Raw genomic sequence first — 21,667 nt, forward strand, 5'->3', positions numbered from 1 at the left:
CCCCAGGCAATGAGCAACTTCCTGCCCAGCCTGACATGCTTTCTTTATACCTATGCAGGTGTTAGCAATAATTAGCCTTCTCTAATTAAGGCCGCTTTGCAGAAATATACCTTTTCTGGGGGTTTTAAACCCATAGGACAGAAATGTTGGACATATATTCCTGCCCTGAAACACAATTCCACTGCTTTTATCACACTATACATACCGTATAATAATACTGTAAAGCAGGGGTGGGGAACCTTTTTTTCTACCAAGGGCCATTTGAATATTTATAAAATCCTTCGGGGGCCATACAAAAATTATCAAATTAAAAATGAGCCTGCCCCCAGTAGATATACCCCAGTAGATATGCCACCAGTCAGTTGTAATGCCCCATTAGATATGCCACCAGTCAGTTGTTATGCCCCATTAGATATGCCCCATTAGATATGCCACCAGTCAGGTGTTATACCCCAGTAGATATGCCCCCAGTCAGTAGTTTTGCCTCCAGTCAGTAGTTATGTCCCCAGTAGATATACCCCCAGTCAGTTGTTATACCCCATTAGATATGCCGCCAGTCACTTGTTATGCCCCATTAGATATGCCACCAGTCAGTTGTTATGCCCCATTAGATATGCCACCAGTCAGTTGTTATGCCCCATTAGATGTGCCCCCTAGTAGCAACACTTACACACACACATTAAAAGAAAAAAAAACCACAATACTCACCAGCCCAGCTCCTGCTTCCGGACCGTTGCTCTCCGTCTGGCTGCTCGCTCCTCAGAACTATGGGAGAGAAGTCATGACCTCTCTCCCATAACACCGCACAGCAGCACACGCACACTGCCAGAGCCGGAAGCCAGAGCTCAGGAGTGATCTCCTGCCTCCGGCTACTGCTGAGGGTAAGAAGCCTGGCGCCCACTAGTAACAAAATCTCAGCGGGCGCCCAGCTAGGTGAGCCTGGCCGGGCCGGATCAAGTGGCTCTGCGGGCCTTATACGGCCCTCAGGCCTGAGGTTCCCCACCCCTGCTGTAAAGGTTGTGTCTGTACATAGCATTTTATTTTAGAAATATACCTCTAGGACTATAGAACTATGGAGACGGGAAAAAAAATCTGAATTTTTGTCTGTCTGTTAGGTTGTCTGTTCGTTCTGACATCACACAAAAACTACTGGATGAATTTGGATTGCGTTTTCACCCTTCTATATCTTAGTGACCTAGAAAGAAATTGAGGTACGTATGATTTCGGTGTGACATCAGGCAGAGGAGTAATAAAGGAAAAATCAGATGCTTGACACTTGGTGCACTGGAATTTGGTGTGCTGATCAAGCTTCTGCAGAACTTTACACCGCCCAAGTTATGCAACAGAACCCGATTTAACTGCTCTGCAGAGGAACCTGATTAAGGCAGAGATTATAACAGTAAGTGGCGCAGGCGAGACTGTGTTTATACCACATATATCCCTTATCACCAACAGTTTTTATTTGCAATTCAAGCGCCTGCAGTTTCCTGTAAGAGTCTGCTTCGCTATAACAAGCAAAAATTTACAGGGGCAAATACTCAGGGCTGCATGTGTAGATCTCAGGACCAGATGCTTCTTCCATAGGCAGCTTTACGTGGCTTTAAGCAGCAAAATTGACACAGATAACCGGGCACAACCCAATTTCATCTTACGTCCTAGTGGATACTGGGGTCTTGTACTTTAGTACCATGGGGTATAGATCAGGTCCACTGGAGCCTGGCACTTTAAAAAAACCTTTAGTATGTGTGTGCTGGCTCCTTCCCTCTATGCCCCTCCTACCAGACTCAGTTTAGAAAAATGTGCCCAAGGAGCTGGGTACATTTCTCTGGAGCTCCAGAGATTTTCCTTTATTTTTTATTTTAGTTTATTATTTTCAGTTAGCTCTGGTTGGCAACCAGGCTACCTGCTTCATGGGACTTAGAGGGTCAATGGTTCTGAGGGTTAATGGTTCGTAAACCCAGCTGACAGGACACTGAGCTCCTCAGGTGCTGATCACACAGCGTTAGTATGTGTGCCCACACCAGCAGCTAGCCGCCACCCTCTAACATATGCCAAAGTTACAAGGTGAGGTGTTACACCGGGATCCCGGTTAGCGGGTCCCCGGTGCTGATTTGGCAGCAAGTCACGCGGCGGTCACGGGCCCGGAGCTGCAGTGCCCGCTGCGGACAAACTGGTTCAGGGCTGTTGCCCGCAGTGTTCAATGTTTCAAGACTTTGTGTGTACTGTACTATTTATATTTTACTACGTGGCCAGTATAAAATATGGTAGGGACCACGCGGGAAGGCGCCATTTCCTCCTGCTGCGGATCTTCAAGGCTGCATGCACGCTGCTCCTCCAGGACCCACGCTGCTACAGACTGTTAAACTGGTACCAGGGGGTCATAGAAAGGGGGGAGCACGCCAGCGTAGCGCCGCTGCACTAATATCAGGTCATACACATATTTCTACACACTGCTGCTGTGTTCTGTGTGCTGGTGCCCACTCCTCAGTGTCACTCCAGGGACTCTTTAGGGTCTGTGCAGAGGTGTTGGTCAGTGAATTGCGCTGTGTTACAGTTGTGTAAGATGTCTGTTGACATGGTTATGTGTGCTGCTTGTAACTCTACCCCGTCCTCAGCGGGGTCACTCATGTGTGAGCAATGTCCCTCGTCTCCACAGGGCCCTAGCTCAGGCACCTGACTGGCAAGGTAGCTTTAAAAGCATGATTCAGAATGTAAATTCAGAATTAGCTGCAGCTAAAAGAGAGTCAGGTGTTAAAACACTCTATTGATTGTGTGGCTAAAGCAGCAGATACCAAGAAGGCTTCTCATCTCCCCCTAGTGGTTTCACATAAATGCTCACTGCCACAGGTGCTCCAGTCTAATTCTGATTCTGATCAGCCTGATGTGAATGATGATGATATGGATGAGGACAGCTCTCTGTCCCCTGGGGTGGAGGCTCTCATTTTTGCTATACGAGAGGTCCTTCACATACCGGATTAGGAGGCAGAACCAGAGGAGGAGTTATACTTTAATGTTAGACCCAAGACCTCAGCAACTTTTCCTGTGTCTAAGGAATTAAACTCCCTGGCCAGGGAGGCTTGGTTGAACCCTGATAAAATATTTAACATTCCTCAGAGGTTTTTATCTACTTTCCCCCTCCCAGCTGAGGACAGGAAAGTATGGGAAACCTCACCCCCCCCCCCCCCCCCCCCCTCTCCACCACTCTTTAGTCAATATGTCAGTATCCAGACTAAGAAACTGGGGCTATATCCATGAAAGAGCCAGCTGACCGTAAAATTGAGACCACGCTCAAGGCAATTTATATGGCAGCAGGCTCAGCACAACACCCCACAATAGTTTGTGGATGGATTTCCAGGGCAGTAGTGGTCTGATAGGGTTATTGACAGTTTAGACTCTCTACCCCGGGAAGAGGTCATTACTCTGCTCCAACATATACAGGATGCTGCAAATTTTATGAGCAAGGCTATTAAAGAGTTGTGTAAGGTAAATGGCCGCACCACTGCAGGGCCGGTTCTGCTTCTTCCAGCGCCCCGGGCGGGCAAAGGGGGCGTGGCTTCGTACAGGGGGCGTGGTCATTTACGCCCCCTGTACAGTAGTGAAATGATGTGCGGTGCGCGATGACGTCATCGCGCACCGCACAGCAAAGGTCCTCTCCATGAAGGGAAACTAGACGCTACGCGTCTAGTTCCCTTCACAGCGGGGGGCAGCGGGGGACAGCGGCAGCGGGACAGAGCGACCAACGGGGGGCACAGCAGCAGCGGATCTTGCCATGGTGCGGCGCCCTCCGGATGGCGCTGGCGCCCTCCGGAAGGCGGCGCCCCGGGCAAAAGTCCTGCTTGCCCGTGGCAAGATCCGCTACTGCACCACTGCTATGGCTGTTTTAGCGCGCAGAGCTCTGTGGTTACGTCAATGGTCGGCAGACGCAGATTCCAAAAAGGGTGTAGAAAATCTTCCCTTTACAGGTGATGCCGTGTTTGGAGATGAACTAAATAAATGGATCTCACAAACAATGGCGGGTAAGTCTACCTCTCTGCTGTCGGCTGCGCCACCTGCTAGACATTCTTACACCGGACTCTCCTTGCAGTCCTTTCGTGTGGTGAGGTTCAGAGGCAGGGGCCGAGGGGTCTCCACTACTCCCAGAGGATCTCATGGTAAGTCCCGTAAACCTGCAGCTGTCACCTCCCTGGACCAGACCACCGGATCCCCTGCCGCTAAGCCTTGAGCGTGACGGTTGGCCCCAGCGGCTAAGCGACTTTCAAGTAGGTGCTCGCCTTCAACACTTCGCCCACTTGTGGGTGAAGTCCTGCCAGGATCTTTGGGTGAGGGACCTTATTTCCAAAGGATATTGGCTGGAATTTCTCATACGTCCTAGAGGATGCTGGGGACTCCAAAAGGACCATGGGGTATAGACGGGATCCGCAGGAGACATGGGCACTTTAAGACTTTAAATGGGTGTGAACTGGCTCCTCCCTCTATGCCCCTCCTCCAGACCTCAGTTAGATTCTGTGCCCAGATAGACTGGACACACACTAGTGGAGCTCTCCTGAGTTTCTTTTTTTTTAGGTTTATTATTTTCAGGGAGCACTGCTGGCAACAGGCTCCCTGCTTCGTGGGACTGAGGGGAGAGAAGCAGACCTACTTCTGTGAGTTAAAAGCTCTGCTTCTTAGGCCACTGGACACCATTAGCTCCAGAGGGTCTGATCACTTGGTATAGCCTAGCTACTCGTTCCCGGTGCCGCGCCGTTGTCCCCCTTACAGAGCGAGAAGAAAGAAGCCGGGTGAGTAACCGAAGTACAGAATACTTCACTAAAGACGTCAGAAGACTTCAGTCTCAGAGGCACCGCGCAGCGGTCGCGCTGCGCGCCATTGCTCCCACACACCAGCGGCACTACTGGGTGCAGGGTGCAGGGGGAGCGCCCTGGGCAGCAATAAGACCTCAAATCAGCCTGGCAACAGTAAATACAGTGCATAGGCACTGTATACAAACCCCCGCCAATATAAAAAAATAGCGGGACATAAGCGCGCCATTACGGGGGCGGGGCTTGGTCCTCCCAGCTCTAATCAGCGCCATTTTATCTCCAACAGTGAGCTGCAGAGACACTGGTCCTGGCCTCCTACACTTCTGTGGCAAGTAACAGGGTGCTAAACGGGGGGGGGGGGCACAGCAAATTTGGTGTTGATTATTATTAAAAGCGCTGTCAGGTCGGGGGCATTATATATATATATATATATATATATATATATATATATATATGCTTTCAGACTGGGTTAGGCGCTGGGTGTGAGCTGGCAAACTCCCTCTGTGTTTCTCTAATAGGCCTTATTGTGGGTTTGTCCCCTATAGCCCACTGTGATAGTGGTGTCGGTACGAGTGTGTTGACATGTCTGAGGCTGAAGGCTCTTCCCAGGAGGAGGCTGGAGTAGAGACAGAACAGTGTGGGGGAGTGAACAAGTGGTTAAATAAGAGATTGGATAAATCTGAGGCTCAGAACCAAACATGGAGACAATCCATGGAAGATGCTTTATCCCAAACGCAGGCTCCCTCAGGGCAGAGCCGGATTAAGTCCATGGGGGGCCCGGGGTACTTAAGACAGTGGGGCCCCTATTCAAGAGAGGAGGAGGACGGGGGGTGTCACATACCATCCAACGATCGACCTGCGCTCCCGTCCCCGCCAACCGCACAGACAGCTGAGCGACTGCTCAGCTCTCCAATCATGTATGAATGAAGTAGCCTGCCGCTCAGCCATTGGGGCAGCCTACTTCACTCATACGTTATTGGACAGCTGAGCCGTCGCTCAGCTGTCCTGTCTGTACGGCCGCTGCTGCAGTGTGGACGGGAGCAAAGCACCACAGATCGGATCGGAAGAGAGATCTGTGGTGGCAGGGGCAAACGCAGGATTTTCTTGGGGGGGTTTCCGTACATGCATGCATGTATGTTTTATATATATATATATATATATATATATATATATATATATATATACACATACACACACACAAACACATAATGGTATGTTTTATGCACTGTTTGGTTTTGTTTACTTCACCGCATACAGCCTTGAAAAAAGCGCCCTGCGTGGTGCTGAAACGTCGGCAAGCTATGCCCTTTATGATTGAAATTTGATTTGCAAGTACATTCTACTCTTTTTCACAGTCTTTTGAGTGCCGCCTGGTTTTTACACACTGGGGGTGGGCCGTTGTTAACCCCTCTCTAGAAGACCACGGTTTCATACACTTTGCATAAGGAAGGCACCGGGGCAAGTTACTCTATTTGAAAGGAGTGCCAACCATCCCAGAGAGATATATATATATATATATATATATATATATATATATATATATATAATACATACACATATACACACTTCTGTACATATACACAGCATGCATATATACATACATACATACATACATACATACACGCATAGCATCCTTACAAAAGCATATATACATAAATACACAGATCCAACATGCATACTGCAGACACACACTCAGGGCATGCATACATACACACACAGCACACATGTACACACAAACAGAGCATACATACATACATACATGCATGCATACACCAAGAGAGCATAAATACACACAGCATGCACACATACAGAATATACACACACTATACACATATAGTATCCATACACACAGCATATACACATATAGTATACATACACACAACATATAGACACAGCATATATACATACAAACATAGTGGATACATACACACAGCATATACAGACACATAGGATACCTACATACAGCCATAGGATACATATACTGTGCACAGCATATACAGACACATAGGATACATACACACAGCATATACAGACACATAGGATACATACACACAGCATATACAGACATAGGATACATACACATTATATACACATACATAGGATACACACATACAGCATATAAACACATTGCATACTCCTCTCCCTCCCCCTCAAACACCAGGACAGTGGGTGCCTCACCTGTCCAGCATAACTAATCCCACTTTGCACTTGCACATGAAATACACAGCTGCCGTGCACTGCACAGATTTACTGCCTCACCCGGCCAGCCAGACTGGTCACATGGGAGAACTTCCTGGGAGGAGCTGCTGCTTCCTCTGCAGCCAGCTCCCCCTACACTCAGCCAGCCTGCCTCCGAGTCCGTCCCCATTCAGTCAGTGAAGGCAGCTCAGCTGCCGGCAGCCGCACAGTCTCTATGTGGCTCTAAAATAAGAAAAAAAAAATTGTCAGCTGCTACGATGGATCAGCATGCAGGGGGGGTTTCTAGGTACTCGGAACCCCCCCTCCTCTGCATGCGTGTATGGGCAGAGGGCCCTTTTGGAAAGGGGGGCCCGGGGGTACGTATCCCCGGGACCCCCCCCTTAATCCGGCTCTGCCTCAGGGTCACAGAAACGTCCGTTTACCCAAATAGCAGACACTGATACAGACACGGATTCGGATTCCAGTGTCAACTATGGTGATGCCAGGTTGAATCCTAAACTGGCTAAGAGCATTCAGTACATGATTGTGGCAATAAAGGAAGTGTTACATATCACGGAAGACCCTGCTGTTCCTGAGACAAGGGTCTGTATGTTTAAAGGAAAGAAACCTCCGGTAACGTTTCCTCCCTCTCGAACTGAACATTTTTTGAAAAGGCTTCGGAAATTCCTGACAAAAAGTTGCTGATTCCCAAGAGAATTATTATGGCATACCCGTTTCCCTCTGAGGATAGGAAAAAGTGGGAGTCGACCCCCAACGTGGACATGGCTCTAGCACGGCTGTCCAAGAAGGTGGCGCTTCCGTCCCCTGACATGGCGGCCCTAAAGGATCCTGCGGATCGTAAGCAGGAAACTACTTTGAAATCTATTTATGTCACTACGGGTACACTGCTCAGACCTGCAGTGGCCTCAGCATAGGTGAGTAGTGCAATTGAAAAGTGGGCAGATAACTTATCATCTGACTTGGACACCCTGGATAGGGATAGCGTTCTTTTGACGCTAGGTCATATCAGGGACGCTGCAGTCTATCTAAGGGAGGCTGCGAGAGATATTGGCCTCTTGGGATCAAGGGCCAATGCCATGGCAATCTCGGCTAGGAGAGCATTATGGACTCATCAATGGAATGGTGATGCTGACTCTAAGAGGGCTATGGAGGCTCTGCTGTATAAAGGTGGTGTTTTGTTTGGTGAGAGCCTCGCGGACCTGGTATCTACAGCTACCGCGGGTAAGTCATCTTTTCTACCGTATGTCCCTGCACAACAAAAGAAGACGCCTCCTTATCAGATGCAGTCCTTTCGGTCTAATAAACTAAAAAAAGGACGAGGGTCCTCCTTCCTTGCTGCTACAGGTAGGGGAAGGGGTAAAAAGTCACCGGCTGGGGCAAGCTCCCAAGAGCAGAACTCCTCCCCGGCCGCTGCCAAATCCACATGACGCTGGGGCTCCGCTGCTGGGGTCCGCACCGGTGGGGGCACGTCTTCAACTCTTCAGTCAGGTCTGGGCTCGTTCGGCCCTGGATCCTTGGGTGCAAGAAATAGTGGTCGAAGGGTACAAACTGGAGTTTCAAGACGTGCCCCCTCACCGATTTTTCAAATCAGCCTTACTAGCTTCTCTTCCGGAAAGGGAAGTAGTATGCGCTGCGATACAAAAGCTGTGTCTGCAGAAAGTTATTGTCACGGTCCCCCCCGTCACAGCGGGGAGAAGGTTTTTATTAAAGCCTGTTCGTGGTCCCGAAACCGGATGGCTCGGTCAGACCGATTCTGAACCTAAAATCCCTCAATTCTTTCTAAAACAATTCAAATTCAAGATGGAATCTCTCCGAGCAGTAATCTCCAATCTGGAAGGGGGGATTTTATGGCTTCAGTCGACATAAAAGATGCCTACTTACATGTCCCAATATTTCCTCCACATCAAGCTTACCTGAGGTTTGCTGTTCAGGATTGTAATTACCAATTTCAGACGTTGCCGTTTGGTCTTTCCACGGCTCCGAGGATTTTCACCAAAGTAATGGCGGAAATGATGGTGCTCCTGCGCAAGCAGGGTGTCACAATTATCCCGTACTTGGACGATCTCCTGATAAAGGCAAGATTAAAGGAGCAGTTACTAAGAAACGTTGCGCTCTCCCTGAAAGTCCTGCAACAACATGGTTGGCTCCTAAATTTGCCAAATTCACAGTTGGTTCCGACAACACGGCTGTCATTCTTGGACATGATCTTAGACACGGAACTGCAGAGAGTCTTTCTCCCAGTAGAAAAAGCTCTGGAAATCCAGTACATGGTCAAGGAGATTCTGAAACCGGCAAGAGTGTCGATTCATCAATGCACACGGGTGTTGGGAAAGATGGTGGCAGCATACGAAGCCATTCCGTTTGGCAGGTTCCATGCCAGGGTGTTTCAGTGGGACCTGTTGGACAAGTGGTCCGGGTCTCACCTGCACATGCACCGGAAAATAAGCCTATCCTCCAGGACCAGAGTATCTCTCCTGTGGTGACGCCACAGTTCGCACCTCCTGGAGGGACGCAGGTTTGGGATCCAGGATTGGGTCCTGGTGACTACGGATGCAAGTCTCCGAGGCTGGGGAGCAGTCACTCAGGGGGAAAATTTCCAGGGAAAATGGTCAAGCCAGGAAGCTTGTCTGCACATAAACATTCTGGAATTAAGAGCCATCTACAATGGCCTTCTACAAGCGGAACATCTTCGCGGTCTGACCGTCCTGATTCAGTCGGACAACATTACAGAAGTGGCGTACATAAACCGCCAGGGTGGAACAAAGAGCAGAGCGGCGATGGCCACAAAAGTTTTTCGCTGGGCGGAAAAACATGCAAGCGCTCTGTCAGCGGTCTTCATTCCGGGCGTGGACAACTGGGAAGCAGACTTCCTCAGCAGACACGATCTTCATCCAGGAGAGTGGGGTCTGCATCAAGAGGTCTTTGCAGAAGTGACAAGTCATTGGGGAATTCCTCAAATAGACATGATGGCGTCTCGCCTCAACAAGAAGCTTCAACGATATTGTTCCAGGTTGAGGGACCCTCAAGCCAGTGCAGTGGACGCCCTGGTGACACCGTGGGTGTTTCAGTCGGTATATGTGTTCCCTCCACTTCCACTCATTCCAAAGGTGATAAGGATCATAAGAAGAACAAGGGCTCAGGCGATACTCATTGTTCCAGATTGGCCACGGAGGGCCTGGTATCCGGATCTTCAGGAATTACTCATAGGAGATCCCTGGCCTCTTCCTCTAAGAGAGGACCTATTACAGCAAGGGCCGTGCGTGTTCCAAGACTTACCGCGGTTGCGTTTGACGGCGTGGCGGTTGAACGCCAAATCTTAGCTCGGAAGGGTATTCCCGGTGAAGTCATCCCCACTCTACTTAAAGCTAGAAAGGAAGTAACGGTGAAGCATTATCACCGTATTTGGAGAAAACATGTGTCTTGGTGTGAATCCAAGAAGGCTCCTACGGATGAATTTCAGCTGGGTCGTTTTCTCCATTTTTTGCAAGCAGGTGTGGATGCGGGCCTAAAGTTAGGCTCCATTAAAGTGCAGATTTCGGCCTTATCGATTTTCTTTCAAAAAGAATTTACCGCCCTTCCAGAGGTTTAGACTTTCGTGAAGGGAGTGCTGCACATCCAACCTCCATTTGTGCCCCTGGTGGCACCATGGGACCTTAACGTGGTTGCAGTTTCTTATGTCACACTGGTTTGAACCTTTATGAAAGGTTGAGTTAAAATTTCTCACTTGGAAAGTGGTCATGCTTTTGGCCTTGGCGTCCGCAAGGCAGGTGTCGGAGTTAGCGGCTTTGTCTCACAAGAGCCCCTATTTGATCTTCCATGAGGATAGAGCGGAATTGAGAACTCGTCAACAATTTCTGCCGAAGGTGGTTTCTTCGTTTCACATAAACCAACCTATTGTGGTGCCTGTGGCTACTGAAGCCTTGGCTGTTTCAAAGTTTCTGATGTGGTCAGAGCTTTGAAAATGTATGTAGCCAGAACGGCTCGTATTAGGAAAACAGAGGCTCTGTTTATCCTGTATGCTCCCAACAAAATTGGGGCTCCTGCTTCTAAGCAGACTATTGCGCGCTGGATCTGTGATACGATTCGGCATGCTCATTCTACGTCAGGATTGCCGTTACCGGATCCAGTGAAGGCCCACTCTACCAGAAAGGTGGGTTCATTCTGGCCAGCTGCCCGAGGAGTCTCGGCGGTTCAACTTTGCCAAGCAGCTACTTGGTCGGGTTCAAACACCTTTGCTAAGTTCTACAAGTTTGATACCGTGGCTGCTGAGAACCTCTTATTTGTTCAATTGGTGCTGCAGAGTCGTCCGCACTCTCCCGTCCGGGCTGGAGCTTTGATATAAACCCCATGGTCCTTTTGGAGTCCCCAGCATCCTCTAGGAAGTATGAGAAAATAGGATTTTAATACCTACCGGTAAATCCTTTTCTCTTAGGCCCTCATTCCGAGTTGTTAGCTCGCTAGCAGATTTTAGCAGCATTGCACACGCTAGGCCGCCGCCATCTGGGAGTGTATCTTAGCTTAGCAGAATTGCGAATAGAAATTTCTTATCAGTTTCTGAGTAGCTCGAGACTAACTCCTACATTGCGATCAGCTCAGCCCGTTTCGTTCCTGGTTTGACGTCACAAACACGCCCTGCGTTCGGCCAGCCACTCCCCCGTTTCTCCAGACACTCCCGATTTTTATTCTGGCACGCCTGCGTTTTTCTGCACACTCCCAGAAAACAGTCAGTTTCCGGCCAGAAACACCCACTTCCTGTCAATCACACTCCGATCACTTCAACGATGAAAATTCTTCGTTCAGACGTGAGTAAATCTACTAAGTTTTGTGCTAAAATACTTAGCGCATGCGCACTGCGTACCAAGCGCATGCACATTTTTGCCTTAATCGCTCCGTTGCGAAAATCGGCAATGAGCGAACAACTCGGAATGACCCCCTTAGTCCGTAGAGGATGCTGGGCGCCCGTCCCAATGCGGACTCTAGCTGCAGTACTTGTTAGTAGTTATTGCTTATGGGGGTAATTCCGAGTCGATCGCAGCATCAAATTTGTTAGCAGTTGGGTAAAACCATGTGCACTGCAGGGGGGCAGATATAACATTTGCAGAGAGAGTTAGATTTGGGCAGTGCCGTAACTAGGCATTTTAGCGCTGTGTGCAAGAAACGACAGTGGCGCGCCCCCCCCCCCCCATGTAAGATAGGGGCAGTGCGAAAAAATTATAGGGGCGTGGCTTCACGGGGAAGGGGTGTGGCCACAAAATAATAGCAATTCATACTACGGTGCACAGTAGTCTACATTATTCAAATTACGCTGCACAGTAGCGCCACTACACCAGGTAGAGCCCCTTTTATACATTACAGCAGACAGCGTCCCCCTTTTTACACATTGCGGCAGCCAGGCCCCCTTTTTACACATTGCGGCAGCCAGGCCCCCTTTTTACACATTGTGGCAGCCAGTCCCCCTTTTTACACATTGCGGCAGCCAGTCCCCCTTTTTACACATTGCGGCAGCCAGGCCCCCTTTTTACACATTGCGGCAGCCAGGCCCCCTATGTACACATTGCGGCAGCCAGTCCCCCTTTTTACAGCCAGTCCCCCTTTTTACACATTGCGGCAGCCATCCCCCTTTTTACACATTGCGGCAGACGGTGACCCAGAGAGAGAGAGAGAGAGAGAGAGAGAGAGAGAGAGAGAGAGAGAAAGAGAAAGAGAGATATACTTACCATCTCCCTGCTGGCAGTCAGGCTCCTCGTGCAGCTCCCTCGGTGCAGGCAGTGAGGTGAGAAGGAGGAGGAGGGAGGGGGAGCAGGGAGCTGCAGCAGTGCTATGCCATTGGTAGTAAGCGCCGCTGCAGCATCCCCCTCTCCTTCTGTATTGGCTGCCTGGCGCTGCTGTGGATGCTGGGATGGAGGAACCGCATCCCAGCATCCACAGCAGCGCCGGGCAGCCAATACAGAAGGAGAGGGGGATGCTGCAGCGGCGCTTACTACCAATGACATAGCGCTGCTGCGGCTCCCTGCTCCCCATCCCTCCTCCTCCTTCTCCGCTGCCCGGCGCTGGTCCTCTTCTCCCTCCACAGCACGGCGCACACAGCAGAAGCGGCATGTAATGAGTCAATTTGACTCATTACATGCCGCTGGCCGTGCGCCCTCAGGGCAACTGCGCTGTGTGCCAAGCCCACTTGGCACACACGTAGTTATGGCCCTGGATTTGGGTGGGTTATTTTGTTTCTGTGCAGGGTAAATACTGGCTGCTTTATTTTTACACTGCAATTTAGATTTCAGTTTGAACACACCCCACTCAAATCTAACTCTCTCTGCAAATGTTATATCTGCCACACCTGCAGTGCAAATGGTTTTGTAATTACCCCCTATGTTGCACGAAGGTTGTGTTTCGGTTGAGGTCAGCCTGTTGCTGAAGTTGGTTAACTGGTGTTTAGTTAAAAGCCATGTTGTACGGTGTATCGTGGTGTGAGCTGGTGTGTATCTCACCCTTGGTTTAACAAAAATCCTTTTCCTCGAAATGTCCGTCTCCCTGGGCACAGTTCCTATAACTGAGGTCTGGAGGAGGAGCATAGAGGGAGGAGCCAGTTCACACCCATTTAAAAAGTCTTAAAGTGCCCATGTCTCCTGCGGATCCCGTCTATACCCCATGGTCCTTTTGGAGTCCCCAGCATCCTCTACGGACTAAGAGAAAAGGATTTACCGGTAGGTATTAAAATCCTATTTTTTAAGCACTACCTCCTCACGGATTTTTCAGGTCGGGCTTACAAGCATTAACCTCTGGAAAAGTGAACTTGCAAGAGGTTATTCAAAAACTTTTGCAGATGGGGGTGGTGGTTCCAGTACCTCCTCCATAACAGGGGTTTTTACTCCAGTCTTTGTCGTTCCCAAACCAGACAGTTCGGTGCGCCCCATCTTGAACCGGAAGTCTCTATACCCATATCTGAGGGTGTTCAAGATGGAATCCCTGCAGGGGGTGGTGTCCGCATCGGAGGAGGGGGAATTCCTGGTGTCTCTGAATGTCAAGGATGCTTACCTGCACATTCCCATGTGGCCCACTCATCAGACTTACCTCAGGTTTGCCATATTTTACCATTTCCAGTTTCAGACCTTACCCTTTGGATTATCCACAGCGCCGAGGGTCTTCAAAGTCATGGCGGAGATGATGCTGCAACTGCGCATGATGGGAGTAAACATAGTCCCCAACTTGGACGATCTCCTCATAAAGGCTGTGTCCAAGGAGCGTCTGCTGCACAGCATCGACCTGACGACTTGCCTGCTTACGGATCATGGGTGGATCCTAAATTTTCATAAATCTCATCTGGAACTGACCCAACGTCTTCAGTTACAGGGAATGATTCTGGATACAGTGGCTCAAAGGGTGTTTCTCCCGATGGACAAGGCCTTGACTATTCAGGCTATGGTTCGCTCAGTGCTCAGTCCTCGCAAGGTCTACATACATCTTTGCATCCAATTACTGGGCAAGATGGTGGCTGCTTACGAGGCAATCCAATACGGCAGATTTCATGCCCCGCCATTCCAGCTGGATCTGCTGGACAAATGGTCGGAGTCTCACCTTCACATGCATCAGGAAGAACCTTATATCAGAAAGGCCGGATTTCTCTATTATGGTGGCTACAGGTTCCTCACCTGGTAGAGGGCAGTAGTTTTAATATCCACTCGTGGATTTTACTGACAACGGATGCCAGCCTCCGGGGTTGGGGGGCTGTGGCCCAAGGGGCCCAGTTCCAGAGGATATGGTTAAGATAGGAATCTGTTCTGCCGATAAACATCCTGGAACTCGGGGCAATTTACAGTGCTTTTCTGCAGGCTTCTCATCTCCTGAAGGATCAAGCGATCCAGGTTCAGTTGGGCAATGCTACAGCGGTGGCGTCCATACACCGTCAAGGGGGAACAAGAAGCAGAGTGGCAATGTGAGAGGTCTCAAAAATCCATCTCTGGGTGAAGGCCAAAGGAAGGGCCATCTCAGCCATATTCATTCCAGGAGTGGACAACTGGGAAGCAGACTTCCTCAGCAGGCACGACCTCCATCCGGGGGAATAGGGCCTACAGCCCCATGTGTTTCAACAGTTAATTCACCGATGGGGCTGTCCACAGATAGCTTCTTGTTGATTCGTGAAAGCCGCCAGATCTATGTCGTTACTGTTCCAGTACGAGGGATCCGCAGGCTGTTGCAGTGGACGCGCGGACGACGCCGTGGATGTACCAGTTTGCATACCTGTTCCCTCCTCCACTGCTAATCCCAAATGTTCTCAAAAGACTAAGACTGGAAACCATTCAGGCAATTCTAATTGCCCCAGATTGGCCTCGACGGGCGTGGTACTCAGACCTCCTAACCATGGCTCTGGGGGATCCCTGGCCTCTACCGCTCTGAGAAGATCTTCAACAAGGTCCGTTCGTCTATCCAGACATACAGTGGCTACGTTTGACAGCTTGGAAGTTGAGAGGGAAATTCTAGCTATAGAAGGGTCTTCCCTCCAGGGTCATTTCCACCATGGTCCAGGCCAGGAAGATGGTTATGTTGAAATATTACCATCGTATCTGGAAAAAGTATGTTTCCTGGTGTTAGGGTAGAAAGGTTTCTCCCGTGGAATTCAGAATTGGTCAGTTTCTACTTTTCCTGCAAGCAGGAGTAGATATGGGCCTACAGTTAGGCTCCATCAAAGTTCAGATTTCTACGCTCTCTATTTTCTTCCAGAAACAACTTGCCATGTTGCGGAAAGTACAAACTTTCCCAAAGGGAGTTCTTCATTTGCAACCGCCCTTTGTACCTCCCACGGCTCCGTGGGACCTCAATGTGGTTCTGTCCTTTCTCCAGTCGGACTGGTTTGAACCCTTACGTAGGGTGGAGTTAAAATTTCTCACCTGGAAGACGGTGATGTTATTGACATTGGCGTCTGAATTGGGAGCCTTATCCTGTTAGAACCCTTATTTGATTTTTCATGAAGATAGAGCGAAACTTAGGACCCGTCCTCAGCTCTTGCAAAAAGTGGTGTCAGCCTTTCATGTGAATTAACCTATTGCGGTTCCAGTGTTGTCTGACACTTCCGTTGGTCCTGAATCCTTGGATGTGGTCAGGGCCCTGAAGATTTATGTCAAAAGGACGGCCCATCATTGGAAATCTGACTCGCTGTTTGTCCTATATGATGCCTCCAAGATTGGTTGGCTGGCTTCTAAGCAATCTATTGACCGCTGGCTCCGGTTGACCATTCAACAGGCCTATGCTTCAGCGGCTCTGCCCTTGCCGACGTCTGTTCAGGCTCACTCGGCGAGGTCTGTGGGCTCTTCCCGAGTGGCTGCCCGGGGAGTATCGGCCCTACACTTGTGCCGAGCTGATACTTGGTCTGTTTCGAACACATTTGTTAAATTGTATAGGTTCGATACCTTGGCCAAGGATGACCTTCAGTTTGGTCAGGCGGTTTTTCAGGGGTCTCAGCACTCTCCCACCCGCTTGGGAGCTTTGGGACTTCCCCATGGTACTAAAGTACAAGACCCCAGTATCCACTAGGACGTAAGAGAAAATAGGAATTTGATACCTACCAGTAATTCCTTTTCTCCTAGTCCGTAGTGGATACTGGGCACCTGCCTCAGTGCTTCGTTCCTGCTTACATGTGTAAGTATTTGGTTGGACCGGTGTGTCGGTCTCGTTATGTTGTTGGGATAGTTGTGCTATCTTGGTAAGGTTGGTGTTGCAATCCTCTGTTCTGGTTAGCTCCCTCCTTTTGTTTATGGTTGTGGGTTGGCTGTTTGCCTCACTGCTGTTGTATTGTTTCTTCTCTCATATTATGTCCGTCTCCTCGGGCACAGTTTTCCTAGACTGAGTCTGGTAGGAGGGGCATAGAGGGGAGGAGTCAGCACACACATACACACACTAAAGGTTTTTTAAAGTGCCAGGCTACAGTGGAACCGATCTATACCCCATGGTACTAAAGTACAATACCCCAGTATCCACTACGAACTAGGAGAAAAGGAATTACCAGTAGGTATCAAATTCTTATTTAAAGCAGCACCTAACTCATGCAATCACAGACAATATATATAAAAATACCAACAAGGTTTGCGCTAAAATCAACACCATAATATTACCATACTTATCATCATAAACAGGTCAGAGATGTTTCCAAATCTCATGATAAGTCCAAGTACATACGAAAAAAACATAAAAAAACACACAATAGTGCATTATCGTCAACACTAATAGCACCAGCACATGAAAAGCAGGATGAATCTGGAGTGTGGTTTGAGGGGAATTCTTCCACCTGCTGTGTGTCCCACAATAACCAAATGGAAATACACCACCGTAAATCAGAATGGTAGTAGATGCTTACATGTAAGCCAGCTCTGTAAATGCACATAACGGTTTCTCTTCCCGTACACACATTCGCTAATGCACACCGACTTTCCTGCCTGCTGATTACTTCCTCCTAATCCCACCTCCAAAATCTTTCACATGCTACTCGCTTTCTGTACTCTGTAATTAGGCGCTGCAGAACACTTGTGGTGCCATATAGAGGTTAATAATAAAGGATAATAATAATAATAATAATAATAATAATAATAATAATAATCTTTCATGCATAATGTAATTCTATCACCTCATAGTCCATTTATCTGGTAATGGTTCTGTGTCCAAAAAAATGTATATTGATAAAATAGTTAATGATTTACATATTCGCTTTGACAAACACAAAACTACAAGGCTATCAAAGAAAAAAGAAAGATTAATCCTATAGCAATATTTTTTGTTGTTTCCGATCATGCTACATATGAATGTTCTTCTCATTATTGACCTATCCAACCTTTAAACTATACGTGGGGTTAATTACATTCAATATTCTATTCATTCAATTTGATGTTGTTAGCTACATATTACAAATCTTGTTGAACACTTTCATATGAATTTCACAGCATACACTATTTGTATAATTCATTTTTATGTAATTATCTGTGTGTTTGGTTTCTTTTATTCTTGTGTTTTCTTCCTTTTGTTTCTTTGCTGGACAAGTCTTGCTGTCTTTTCTCAGTGTATTATCTGCAGGCGTATTAATAAGCCAGGGTGTGCAGATGACTAGAGGATTGGACAATGGTCTGTACAAACCATGTTTTTTAATTTTTTCTTTTATACATGTGATAATTGCCGGGCAAGGAAAGTGGACAGACAGTGGGACCCTTACATAGGATCTAGAGGTTGAGACCCAGGGACGCCTGACACTCCCCATGATTCATGCGCAATTGTCTACCTCTTGCAAGTAGTCCCAGCTTCTGTGTTTCATGTTTTAAGCTATCAGTCTACCTTCATCAGTAGACATTTTTTTCTGTCATGTGTATCTGAATAAATGTCTTTGTACATTTTACATGTGACCCTGACTGGTTAACATATGTGTACAAGCAGGACATATTAATATATATTCTACAAAGGACCAATATCTAATTGAAAATGTATATATATAACAGTATATGTGTTTATATACTCCTGATGTGGAGTAAAGGTTTGGTGAGGTAATTTGGGCTCTGTGGTGCTTATTGGTGAGCGGGAAAAAAAGCTTTTGCCTCGAGACTCTCCTTCAGAGACTGGTATGTACAGCTGTCTAAGATCACAGCTGGGGGGGGGGGTACACGAGACATCACCAGGCTGTGGGTCCCGCGACCTGAGCGGGAAAGAGGACTGTTCTCGAGACCCTGAAGAGCGCAGTATAAAAAGGGGAAGACACAGCGGTTTACCTCACACTGGTGGTGCCCCTACGGTGAGCATAACTTCTCTCTCCTCCTGTCCTGCGTTCAAGAGCTGTAAACATTCAGCAGGAGCCGAGGAGAGGAAGGAGCCTCAGTCCGGAGGAAAGCGCACCTGAAGATCTGGATAGAAGAGAGGACGGCAGAGAGTGGAGGCGTGAAAAAGGGATTCAGGTGAAGAGGTTTGGAGACTGCGGCATACAAGAGCGGAGACTGAGAGGGCGATCACCGAGGGAGTACAACTTTATATGAGGTACATCTTGGTAAGAGAAACTCCCCTTCTGAACTCCGGTGCCTTGCGCTGCTCACTTCTATAGTGTCCGCTGTCAGTCCCGCTATCCTGACTGTACCGTGGCTACTGATTCCATATGCCGGCGCCACCCACCTCACCTACCTTTTCCGATAAGCCGCGCCTGAGCTCCGCCTAGCATAGCCGCCTCTCATAGTGATTAACATGAGGGAAACACCTCCGGCTCTCCTCTAAATATAAGCCGCCCCGTCTCCAGTCACGCCCGCCAGAGCTGCCTCTCCTAGTAATTACCGTGAGGGAAACACCTCCGGCTCTCATCTAATATAAGCTGCCCCCGTCTCTAGTCACACCCGCCGGAGCTGCCCCTGTAATATTAAACGTAAGGGAGCCACCTCCGGCGCTCTGTTAATATAAGCTGCCCTGACTCCATGTATGCTCTACGGAGCCGCTTCCTTAGTATTTAACGTGAGGGAACCACCTGCGGCGCTCCGCTAATAGAAGCTGCACCTGTCACCCCTCAATCTCTCAGGAGTCTCCAACTGCATTAGCTCCACATAAAATCAGCCTATTGCTCTCCTCCTGTTACAAGCCACTTGTGACAATATACCCGTATCATCGTCCTGAGCACTGGCAAGGGGCAGGAGCCCGTTGTGAAGACAGCTAAGGTCTGTGACAAATCTTCTTTATGATAAGACTGGTAAACTTTCACCTTAGGCTCCACCTCTCCATTATAGCACTGTGATTTTTGCTGCATTAATTGGAAAAGTGAGATCAGGGACAGCATGAGACACATCACAGGACTGGGGGTTCAGTTATTAAACATTATATTTAAGGCACTGGAATAGCCTAATAGTCCTCATACATACTGGATAAGCAAGAATATATGAAGAGAGCAGACCACCTAAAGTTAAACATTTAATATGACTTTGAATAAATGGCTGGGGGAGGATTTATTTGTCAAGCTGCAGTCCAGATTGTAGGAGATTCGAAGTCCTGATTCCAACGGAATAATTATACAACTCTTTATATGTATTAATTATACCACCTTAAATTCAATATAGCTCGCAAGTGGAGTGGGATAGCAGAGTAAAGGGAACTCTAGTGAAGAGAATTTGAAAGGGACTCTATGAGTTATTTCCCACTTGTGCTGAAGGAATGTTCGAGTTGGATACAATTACACTTTGTTATCACCAGTAAGAGGCCAGTGATACAAGTAACCTTTTCTCTGGAAGAGATACATAGTCAAGAGTTTCTAGTGGAACAGCAATAACTACAGAAATTGCATTAAATACCAACTCTATTAACTTTAAGTGGATGAAAACTTCCAGCCAAATCAATATATATATTTATGCAGAATTTCTATTAAGGATTAGTATAATCCCAACCGGAACCGATATACAACAAAACATATATATGCATATATATATAATTTCACTGAAATAATATATGGATTTTATAGTATAATATAGTCTACCCAGGACTTGTGAAGGGTTAGGTATAAATGCATGTAATAGGGTTTACGAGAAATAAGATTATATGAATGAGTAATACCAATTATTCAAATGTATAACTGTTTGAAATATTAGAAGGTAGATAGTTGTAATATATATATATATATATATATATATATATATATATATATCATTTTAATGTGTTGTACTTACATGGAAAAGTATACTATGTATAATAGTGTTATGTATTGGTAACTAAATATATATATTGTTCATATACAACTAAATCTATATTGAGTGGTGTTTACTTACCTGAAAAATGGAATATTGAAGAAGTTCAGAGGAATAGTAGGTATAGTAATAACTGTAATATATAGAATCACATACAGAAAGTTAAAAAAGGGTTTTCCCAAATTTACCTCTTAATTAGATAACAATATCTAACATAAATTTGGGTGGAGGCACAACAAAGAAGGTAACTATTTAGTAATCCCTACCCCCTTGGTCAACAATTGGGGTTACATAATGGAGGCACTGCTGCTGAGATCGAATATGGAATGCATAAATGGAGAGGATATATATAATTAGGGTAAAAGGAAGAGGGTGGATATTAAATGTAGTGTGGGTATTGGAGGAAATTTTGTAGATATATCTGATGAGGCGATACTTAAAGAAGTAAAGAAATGGTATGGGATTAAGGATCCACACATATGTGATAAATGGAGAGGTAATTTGGGAGTGATATGTGCTGTATTATTAACTAACAGTAATGAACTGGATCCATCTTTAATCCCTGCCAACATTATGCTAGAGAATGTTTCAGGTAGAAGATTTCAAATTATTTGGCCTATGATTCCCCAAGACCTAAGTGAAGAAGCACCGGTAGAATGCGATAGTAGAACAAATGCAGAGGAAGGAGGAAATATTGGGGGTAGTTATTCTATCACTGGGGAGCCAGCAACAGACATTCCTAGAGGGGAAGAGGGTACTGAACAGAATGTAGATGCGGTAATGGACAAAGTAGTTAGTCATTTTGAGCGATGGCACTACGAGGGAGGATATAGAAGGTTAAGAATATTTTCTGGAATTATGCCAGTACCGGCGGGGGAGGAAAATTATGATACCTGGAAAGAAACAGCTACTCAACAGTCAGAAGAATGGCGATGCCCCGAACACATAAAAAAACAAAGGATTGTTGAGAGTTTAAGGGGTCCAGCTATG

At 47.3% G+C, this 21,667-nt stretch overlaps 1 long non-coding RNA gene across 1 annotated transcript in view; it reads right to left on the reverse strand.

Annotated features, from left to right (window-relative positions):
• LOC134908937 (uncharacterized) overlaps window positions 1-21,667 on the reverse strand; it is a 52,586-nt gene that overhangs the window by 15,043 nt on the left and 15,876 nt on the right. Inside the window, exon 3 of the long non-coding RNA XR_010175821.1 lies at window positions 20,759-20,810. This is a non-coding gene — a long non-coding RNA (uncharacterized LOC134908937). The remainder of the gene's footprint in view (window positions 1-20,758; window positions 20,811-21,667) is intronic.

This window comes from Pseudophryne corroboree, chromosome 1 (genome assembly GCF_028390025.1).
Source record: "Pseudophryne corroboree isolate aPseCor3 chromosome 1, aPseCor3.hap2, whole genome shotgun sequence".
Lineage (NCBI taxonomy): Eukaryota > Metazoa > Chordata > Amphibia > Anura > Myobatrachidae > Pseudophryne > Pseudophryne corroboree.